The sequence below is a fragment of the Dendrobates tinctorius genome, unplaced genomic scaffold, assembly GCF_039654945.1.
Source record: "Dendrobates tinctorius isolate UK_male_01 unplaced genomic scaffold, ASM3965494v1 ptg000019l, whole genome shotgun sequence".
NCBI lineage: Eukaryota > Metazoa > Chordata > Amphibia > Anura > Dendrobatidae > Dendrobates > Dendrobates tinctorius.
Window position 1 is genome coordinate 73,062,599 of NW_027361687.1, and position 10,213 is coordinate 73,072,811.

Genomic DNA, 10,213 nt, shown 5'->3' on the forward strand with positions numbered 1-10,213 from the left:
CTCCAATGTTTAGGTGCACAGGGGCTCTCCAAATGCGACATGGTGTCCGATAACGATTGGAGCTAATTTTCCATTCAAAAAGTCAAATGGTGCTCCTTGCCTTCCTGGCCATGCCGTGCACCCAAACAGTGGTTTATGACCACATGTGAGGTATCTGTGCACTCAGGAGAAATTGCTCAACAAATTTTAGGATCCATTTTATCCTGTTGCCCATGTGAAAATGAAAACACTGAGGCTAAAAGAAAATTTTTGTGAAAAAAAGTGTTTCTTTTTTTTTACAGATCAATTTGTGAAGTACCTGGGGGTTCAAAGTGATCATTATGCATCTAGATAAGTTCCTTGGGGGGGGTCTAGTTTCCAAAATGGGGTCACTTGTGGAGGAGCTCCAATGTTTATGCACACAGGGGCTCTCCAAACACGACATGGCAACCGCTAAATATTCCAGCATATTTTCCATTCAAAAAGTCAAATGGCGCTCCTTCCCTTCTGAGCCGTGCCGTGTGCCCAAACAGTGGTTTATGACCACATATGAGGTATCGTTGTACTCCGGAGAAATTGCCCAACAAATTTTAGCATCCGTTTTATCCTGTTTCCCATGTGAAAATGAAAAAATTGATGCTAAAAGAAAATTTTTGTTGGAAAAATTAAAATGTCCATTTTTTCTTTCCACATTGCTTTAGTTCCTGTGAAACACCTGAAGGGTTAATAATCTTCTTGAATGTAGTTTTGAGTAGCTTGAGGGGTGCAGTTTTTAGAATGGTGTAACTTTTGGGTATTTTCTGCCATATAGACCCCTCAAAGTGACTTCAAATGTGAGGTGGTCCCTAAAAAAATGGTTTTGTAAATTTTATTGTAAAAATGAGAAATCGCTGGTCAACTTTTAACCCTTATAACTTCCTAACAAAAAAATATTTTGTTTCCAAAATTGTGCTGATGTAAAGTAGACATATGGGAAATGTTATTTATTAACTATTTTGTGTCACATAACTCTCTGGTTTAACAGAATAAAAATTCAAAATTTGAAAATTGCAAAATTTTCTAAATTTTCACCAAATTTCTGATTTTTTGACAAAAACGCAAAAATTATCAACCTAAATTTACCACTAACATGAAGCCCAATATGTCACGAAAAAACAATCTCAGAATCGCTAGGATCCGTTGAAGCGTTCCTGAGTTATTACCTCATAAAGGGACACTGGTCAGAATTGCAAAAAATGGCCTGGTCATTAAGGTCAAAATAGGCTTGGTCATGAAGGGGTTAAAAATTGATTATACAGTCATATGTTAAAGTTTGGGCACCCCTATTAATGTTAACCTTAATTCTTTTTAACAATTTTGTTTTTTGCAACAGCTATTTCAGTTTCATATATCTAATAACTGATGGACTCCGTTATATTTCTGGATTCAAATGAGGTTTATTGTACTAACAGAAAATGTGCAATCTGCATTTAAACAAAATTTTAAAAATTAAAATCATGGCACCTTCCCGCATGTGTAAAAAAGGTAAATACGCATCTGCTAGTTTGCATAATAGGTGCGGACGTTATGCAGCGTCAAAACCACAGCAGATCCGGAACGTGGGAATGTACCCTAATGCAGTGACATTGAGTACCGCGACAAGCAGAAGTCAATGGCTATGTGCACACGATGCGTTTTCACTTTTTTTAACGTTTTACTGACCTGCGTCGGTCTGCGCACGGCCGCCGCTAAGCTCCGCCCCCTGGCCGCTCCGACTATGGGCACATGACACTGCATGCGACCTGTGTACCCCATTTTTAGCAGTGGGTACGCAGGCCGTGCGCAGGTATGCGTTTGTCGGCGCATGCGTCCTTTTAACGGTGCGCCGAGCGCACCAAAATGCAACACTGTGCGTTTGGCGCAGGTAGGGTACGCAGGTCGCATGCAGCGTTATGCGCCCATAGGCGGAGCGGCGGGGGCGGAGCTTAGCGGCGGCCGTGCACAGACCGACGCAGGTCAGTGAAACGCTAGCATGAAACTAGCCTAAATGGTCCAAAAACGCAATGGAATACTTATTGCAATGTAATTCAATGACAATCCTGAAGTGTTGTGCACATGATCAGGAAATTTCTGTCCGTATTTGCTGCGTTTTATTTTCCGCAGCATGTCAATCCTTTTTGCGTTTCTACAGTGTGTTTTTGACTCATTGACTTCAATTGAGTCAGTCAAATCTGCAGCAAAAACACAGCTGTAAAAAGATTTGCATCTTTGCTGCATTTTTACTGCTTAGGCCTGTTTCACACATCAGTTTTTTCAAATCAGTCAAGATCCGCTGTTTTCCAAAAAAAAAGGATCTGCATGCGCGGTCGAAAATGGCGAACACGACGCACAAAAAAGTTACATGTAACGTTTTTGTGTGCGTCGCGGCCGCCAAAACACGACGCATCCGTCGCACGATGGATGCGACGTGTGGCCATATGTCGCAATGCGTCGCTAATGCAAGTCTATGGAGAAAAAACGCATCCTGCGGACAACTTTGCAGGATGCGTTTTGTCTCCAAAACGGCGCATTGCGACGTACGTCACACGACGCTAGTGTGAAAGTAGCCTTAGATAAAAGAGAAGCTAGAAATGTTTGGTGTCAATGAACTTGTAATGACCTGGAGAATCATAACGGCAGGTCAGTTTTAGCATTTAGTGAACCTAGCATAAAAGCCAAACAAAAAACAAGAGTGGGAATTCACTTTTTTTGCAATTTCACCGCACTTGGAATTTTTTTTTCATTTTTCTAGTACAGAACAAATGGTGTCGTTCAAAAGTACAACTCGTCGTGCACATAGCGCAAGTCAGCCTTTTTGTGACTTTCCTCTTGTGGTATCCTTGGGGTTGTAATGCGACCGCCATTCACCTGAATTACGCTGTGATGCACCATAGTAACAGCACATAGTGATCTTTGCCATGGGACACGTGTCGCGGCTAAAGTCAGTGTAGCCCAGGTCTTACAAGGTCAGGCACCCTAACAAAACATGCAACTGTCAAACTCCTTGCATACTAAGGCCTGTTCCACACTTCAGTCTTTTGGAATCAATCTCAATCCGTCAAATTGTGAAAAAAACGGATCCACTGCTGATTGCAAAAAACTGATGCACCAGATCAGTCTTTTTTACGGATTTGTTGCAGCATCCGTCACTGGATTCCGCCATGTGACGGACGGCGACGGATCCGTCGCCAATAGGCATCCATTCTACCAGACAACGGACGGCGACGAATCCATCACCGTCCGTCTTTTCTACACAGACAAAAAACGTTCTTCTGGACGTTTTTTCCGGCCGATGGACAGGTATTTTATGACGGATCCGTCGCACGGCGGACAAAACGGAAGGCCATCCGTCACAATCCGTCGCTAATACAAGTCTATGGGGAAAAAGACAGATCCGCCAGGCAAATCCGTCAGATCCGTTTTTTTCCGCTGACGGATTTTGACTGACGCTAGAAAACTTAACTGTGAAACAGGCCTAATCCATAAAAAATAAAATTACAACATTGTTACTGCAGTAATCGTACAGATCTGGAGAATCCTGTTTCCATGTTTTCGTTATCACACTATACTCTATAAAACAAAATTTAAAAAAATGATGGCAGAATAATTTTTTCACACCACTTGAGACATTTTTCCCCCGTTTTTCATTACATTATATGGTAAAATAGATGGTGTGATTCAAAGTACAACTGGTGCTGCACAATAACTAGCTCTAGTATGGCTATGTCGGAAAATAAAACAAAATAAGACTCTTGGAAGAGAAGGAAAAAGCGGAAGCGCAAACAATTAATCAATCACCGGGTCAGAAAAGGGGTTACATGCTACATCTAAACACTCATCAAAATCCTGTCAGGTTAAAGTGACCTAAAAGGCTTTCCACCATTTCCAGCTGCAGTGAACTCTGCGCAGGGGCTGACAAGGAGTTAGACAAGGATGAGAGAGAGATTTTAGCGGCTCCCGGGACGGTAGTTAAGGGTTAAAATGCTTCCCAGAGTGAAAATAGCAGACCGTCACTGCAAAAAAAACTTTGCAGGGTTCCTCTCATCCGCCCAGGAGGCGCTAAACTCTTAGCGGGTCCGTACAATAACGTGTGACGGACGACCGTCAGTCAAGATCTGCCAATAATGTAAGTCTATGGGTGTAAAAAACGGATCTGCCCCTTTTTTGGCAGATCCGTTTTTTAAAAATTGGCGGATCTTGACTGACGGGAAAAAACAGATGTGTGAAACAGGCCTTACAGTAACTGTTCTACTAATGCAGTACTAAGTTTAGCTTGCGCAATTTGCCAAGACGGTTGTATATTAATTTCCACCTCTTTATATGGATACCCTTTGCGAGTGCAATACATAAAGCCTGCCATTGAAACTACTGAACATTAGGTCCATGCTATTTATTTCGCTTCTTCTACAATTCAACAGATTTGCTGCTTATTTCTTTATATAGAAATATCATGAGCAGTGCCGCTAATCTTTATATAGAAATATCACGAGCAGTGCCGCTAATCTTTATATAGAAATATCATGAGCAGTGCCGCTAATCTTTATATAGAAATATCATGAGCAGTGCCGCTAATCTTTCTATAGAAATATCATGAGCGGTGCCGCTAATCTTTCTATAGAAATATCATGAGCGGTGCCGCTAATCTTTCTATAGAAATATCATGAGCGGTGCCGCTAATCTTTCTATAGAAATATCATGAGCAGTGCAGCTAATCTTTATATAGAAATATCAGGAGCAGTGCCGCTAATCTTTATATAGAAATATCACGAGCAGTGCCGCTAATCTTTATATAGAAATATCATGAGCAGTGCCGCTATTCTTTATATAGAAATATCATGAGCAGTGCCGCTAATCTTTATATAGAAATATCATGAGCAGTGCCGCTAATCTTTATATAGAAATATCATGAGCAGTGCCGCTAATCTTTATATAGAAATATCATGAGCGGTGCCGCTAATCTTTATATTGAAATATCATGAGCAGTGCCGCTAATCTTTCTATAGAAATATCAGGAGCAGTGCCGCTAATCTTTATATAGAAATATCAGGAGCAGTGCCGCTAATCTTTATATAGAGATATATGGAGCGCCGCTAATCTTTATATAGAAATATCATGAGCGGTGCCGCTGATCTTTATATAGAAATATCACGAGCAGTGCCACTAATCTTTCTATAGAAATATCAGGAGCAGTGCCGCTAATCTTTCTATAGAAATATCAGGAGCACTGCCGCTAATCTTTATATAGAATTATCAAGAGCAGTGCCGCTAATCTTTATATAGAAATATCATGAGCGGTACAGCTAATCTTTATATAGAAATATCAGGACCAGTGCCGCTAATCTTTATATAGAAATATCTTGAGCAGTGCCGCTAATCTTTATATAGAAATATCATGAGCGGTGCCGCTAATCTTTATATAGAAATATCATGAGCAGTGCCGCTAATCCTTATATAGAAATATCATGAGCAGTGCCACTAATCTTTATATAGAAATATCAGGAGCAGTGCCGCTAATCTTTATATAGAAATATCAGGAGCAGTGCCGCTAATCTTTATATAGAAATATCAGGAGCAGTGCCGCTAATCTTTATATAGAAATATCATGAGCGGTGCCGCTGATCTTTATATAGAAATATCATGAGCAGTGCCGCTAATCTTTATATAGAAATATCATGAGCGGTGCCGCTAATCTTTATATAGAAATATCATGAGCGGTACAGCTAATCTTTATATAGAAATATCATGAGCAGTGCCGCTAATCTTTATATAGAATTATCATGAGCGGTGCCGCTAATCTTTATATAGAAATATCATGAGCAGTGCCACTAATCTTTATATAGAAATATCAGGAGCAGTGCCGCTAATCTTTATATAGAAATATCAGGAGCAGTGCCGCTAATCTTTATATATAGATATATGGAGCGCCGCTAATCTTTATATAGAAATACCATGAGCGGTGCCGCTGATCTTTATATAGAAATATCATGAGCAGTGCCGCTAATCTTTATATAGAAATATCATGAGCAGTGCCGCTAATCTTTATATAGAATTATGAGCGGTGCCGCTAATCTTTATATAGAATTATGAGCGGTGCCGCTAATCTTTATATAGAAATATCATGAGCAGTGCCACTAATCTTTATATAGAAATATCAGGAGCAGTGCCGCTAATCTTTATATAGAAATATCAGGAGCAGTGCCGCTAATCTTTATATATAGATATATGGAGCGCCGCTAATCTTTATATAGAAATATCATGAGCGGTGCCACTGATCTTTATATAGAAATATCATGAGCAGTGCCGCTAATCTTTATATAGAAATATCACGAGCAGTGCAGCTAATCTTTATATAGAAATATCATGAGTGGTACAGCTAATCTTTATATAGAAATATCTTGAGCAGTGCCGCTAATCTTTATATAGAAATATCTTGAGCAGTGCCGCTAATCTTTATATAGAAATATCTTGAGCAGTGCCGCTAATCTTTATATAGAAATATCATGAGCGGTGCCGCTAATCTTTATATAGAAATATCATGAGCGGTGCCGCTATTCTTTATATAGAAATATCAGGAGCAGTGCCGCTAATCTTTATATAGAAATATCATGAGCAGTGCCGCTAATCTTTATATAGAAATATCATGAGCAGTGCCGCTAATCTTTATATAGAAATATCATGAGCGGTGCCGCTAATCTTTATATAGAAATATCATGAGCAGTACAGCTAATCTTTATATAGAAATATCATGAGCAGTGCCGCTAATCTTTATATAGAAATATCAGGAGCAGTGCCGCTAATCCTTATGTCGGGATCCCTCAGATACCTCTTTCATCTGAAGGACCGATGTTCTTGGGTGTAAGGCACCTTATGTCTCTAATTGATTGCTCCGTCGAGAAGAATAACACAGACACAAGCTGTATGATACAACTCGGGATGCCTGCCAAGACGCCTCTCCCCCCAGCCAGGCTTTTCCCTTCTTTTATAGTAAAAGAATTTAGATATCTACAGACATGCGCAATAAAGAAAAGAAAAATAGTTAAACAACTTGTCCTCCCACCACACAAATCACATAAGGAGGAAATATTCGACCTTGGTTAACAAGGGAGACATCTCCGAAAGAGAAAAGATAAAGTTCAGCATAAATTCATTTAACTCATTCAGTTCTTATCACTTATATAGAAATATCACGAGCGGTGCCGCTAATCTTTATATAGAAATATCATGAGCGGTGCCGCTAATCCTTATATAGAAATATCACGAGCAGTGCCGCTAATCTTTATATAGAAATATCATGAGCAGTGCCGCTAATCTTTATATAGAAATATCATGAGCAGTGCCGCTAATCTTTATATAGAAATATCATGAGCAGTGCCGCTAATCTTTATATAGAAATATCATGAGCGGTGCCGCTAATCTTTCTATAGAAATATCATGAGCAGTGCCGCTAATCTTTCTATAGAAATATCATGAGCAGTGCCGCTAATCTTTCTATAGAAATATCATGAGCGGTGCCGCTAATCCTTATATAGAAATATCAGGAGCGGTGCCGCTAATCTTTCTATAGAAATATCATGAGCGGTGCCGCTAATCTTTCTATAGAAATATCATGAGCGGTGCCGCTAATCTTTCTATAGAAATATCATGAGTGGTGCCGCTAATCTTTCTATAGAAATATCATGAGCAGTGCCGCTAATCTTTCTATAGAAATATCATGAGCGGCGCCGCTAATCTTTATATAGAAATATCATGAGCGGTGCCGCTAATCTTTATATAGAAATATCATGAGCGGTGCCGCTAATCTTTATATAGAAATACCAGGAGCAGTGCCGCTAATCCTTATATAGAAATATCACGAGCAGTGCCACTAATCCTTATATAGAAATATCACGAGCAGTGCCGCTAATCTTTCTATAGAAATATCATGAGCAGTGCCGCTAATCTTTCTATAGAAATATCATGAGCGGCGCCGCTGATCTTTATATAGAAATATCATGAGCGGTGCCGCTGATCTTTATATAGAAATATCATGAGCAGTGCCGCTAATCTTTATATAGAAATATCAGGAGCAGTGCCGCTAATCTTTATATAGAAATATCATGAGCAGTGCCGCTAATCTTTATATAGAAATATCACGAGCAGTGCCGCTAATCTTTATATAGAAATATCATGAGCAGTGCCGCTAATCTTTATATAGAAATATCACGAGCGGTGCCGCTAATCCTTATATAGAAATATCACGAGCAGTAATCCTTATATAGAAATATCACGAGCAGTGCCACTGATCTTTGTATAGAAATATCATGAGCAGTGCCGCTAATCTTTATATAGAAATATCATGAGCAGTGCCGCTGATCTTTATATAGAAATATCACGAGCAGTGCCGCTAATCTTTATATAGAAATATCACGAGCAGTGCCGCTAATCTTTATATAGAAATATCACGAGCAGTGCCGCTAATCCTTATATAGAAATATCACGAGCGGTGCCGCTAATCTTTATATAGAAATATCACGAGCAGTGCCGCTAATCCTTATATAGAAATATCACGAGCAGTGCCGCTAATCCTTATATAGAAATATCATGAGCAGTGCCGCTAATCCTTATATAGAAATATCACGAGCAGTGCCGCTAATCCTTATATAGAAATATCACGAGCAGTGCCGCTAATCCTTATATAGAAATATCACGAGCAGTGCCACTAATCTTTATATAGAAATATCACGAGCAGTGCCGCTAATCTTTATATAGAAATATCACGAGCAGTGCCGCTAATCTTTATATAGAAATATCACGAGCAGTGCCGCTAATCCTTATATAGAAATATCACGAGCGGTGCCGCTAATCCTTATATAGAAATATCACGAGCAGTGCCGCTAATCCTTATATAGAAATATCACGAGCAGTGCCGCTAATCTTTATATAGAAATATCACGAGCAGTGCCGCTAATCTTTATATAGAAATATCACGAGCAGTGCCGCTAATCTTTATATAGAAATATCACGAGCGGTGCCGCTAATCCTTATATAGAAATATCACGAGCAGTGCCGCTAATCCTTATATAGAAATATCACGAGCAGTGCCGCTAATCTTTATATAGAAATATCACGAGCAGTGCCGCTAATCTTTATATAGAAATATCATGAGCAGTGCCGCTAATCCTTATATAGAAATATCACGAGCAGTGCCACTAATCCTTATATAGAAATATCACGAGCAGTGCCGCTAATCCTTATATAGAAATATCACGAGCAGTGCCGCTAATCTTTATATAGAAATATCACGAGCAGTGCCGCTAATCCTTATATAGAAATATCACGAGCAGTAATCCTTATATAGAAATATCACGAGCAGTAATCCTTATATAGAAATATCACGAGCAGTGCCGCTAATCCTTATATAGAAATATCACGAGCAGTGCCGCTAATCCTTATATAGAAATATCACGAGCAGTGCCGCCTACCAGTGACCACGTTTCCCGCCAACCTGTGACCGCGCTTCCCGCCAATTTGTGACCACTAGCTACTGTGCGTAGGCGTAGTACGTCTCACGTTTTCCCGCCGAAATTGCCCGCAGTCTATGTCGCCTGCTCCAGCAGAACTGCGCAGTTACAAACACCGGCATGACAGATTCTATCGCGCAGTTCTCACTTGTGACATAATAAAACCTTTATCCTGCACGAACAGCTTCTAGGACAGAACACAAGAAGTCTCTACCCCCGCGCTGTAATGTAACCAGACAATAGTGGTATCCCCGCGCATTGCCCCGCTCCTCACCAGTTCCTGTAGGCGCCTTGCGATGTCTTACACACATGGCGATGAGGTGAACATCTCCAGCCAGTACTCCACCCTGCCCATGTTCATCCGCCCAGGCAGAACTAGTAACTACTGATGAATGATGGCCGCCTCATAGCCCCTGACTTATTATAGGGGGCGGGACTGTAATGACAGTGTGAGGGGAAGGCCGTCCTGTCACATCTCTGCATAATGGCTTCCTGCACCACTGCGCCCAATATAATATTGGCTGACAGCGCAGGGAAATATACACAGCCCCCTAAACTAATAACTGGCTCACTAATTCATTAACGTGTTAGGGTATGTGCACACACTGCAGATTCACCTGCGGTTTTTCCTGCGGTTTGACACCTGAACAATGGAATAGGTGTGAAACCGCAGCAGAATCCGCAGAAACAATTGACATGCTGCGGAAAAAAACACG

General features: G+C 40.4%; 1 long non-coding RNA gene across 1 annotated transcript in view; it reads right to left on the reverse strand.

Annotated features, from left to right (window-relative positions):
- Positions 1-9,880, reverse strand: part of LOC141083065 (uncharacterized) — a 159,651-nt gene extending 149,771 nt beyond the window's left edge. The window contains exon 1 of the long non-coding RNA XR_012230640.1: positions 9,772-9,880. This is a non-coding gene — a long non-coding RNA (uncharacterized lncRNA). The remainder of the gene's footprint in view (positions 1-9,771) is intronic.
- Between the last annotated feature and the right edge of the window lie 333 nt (positions 9,881-10,213).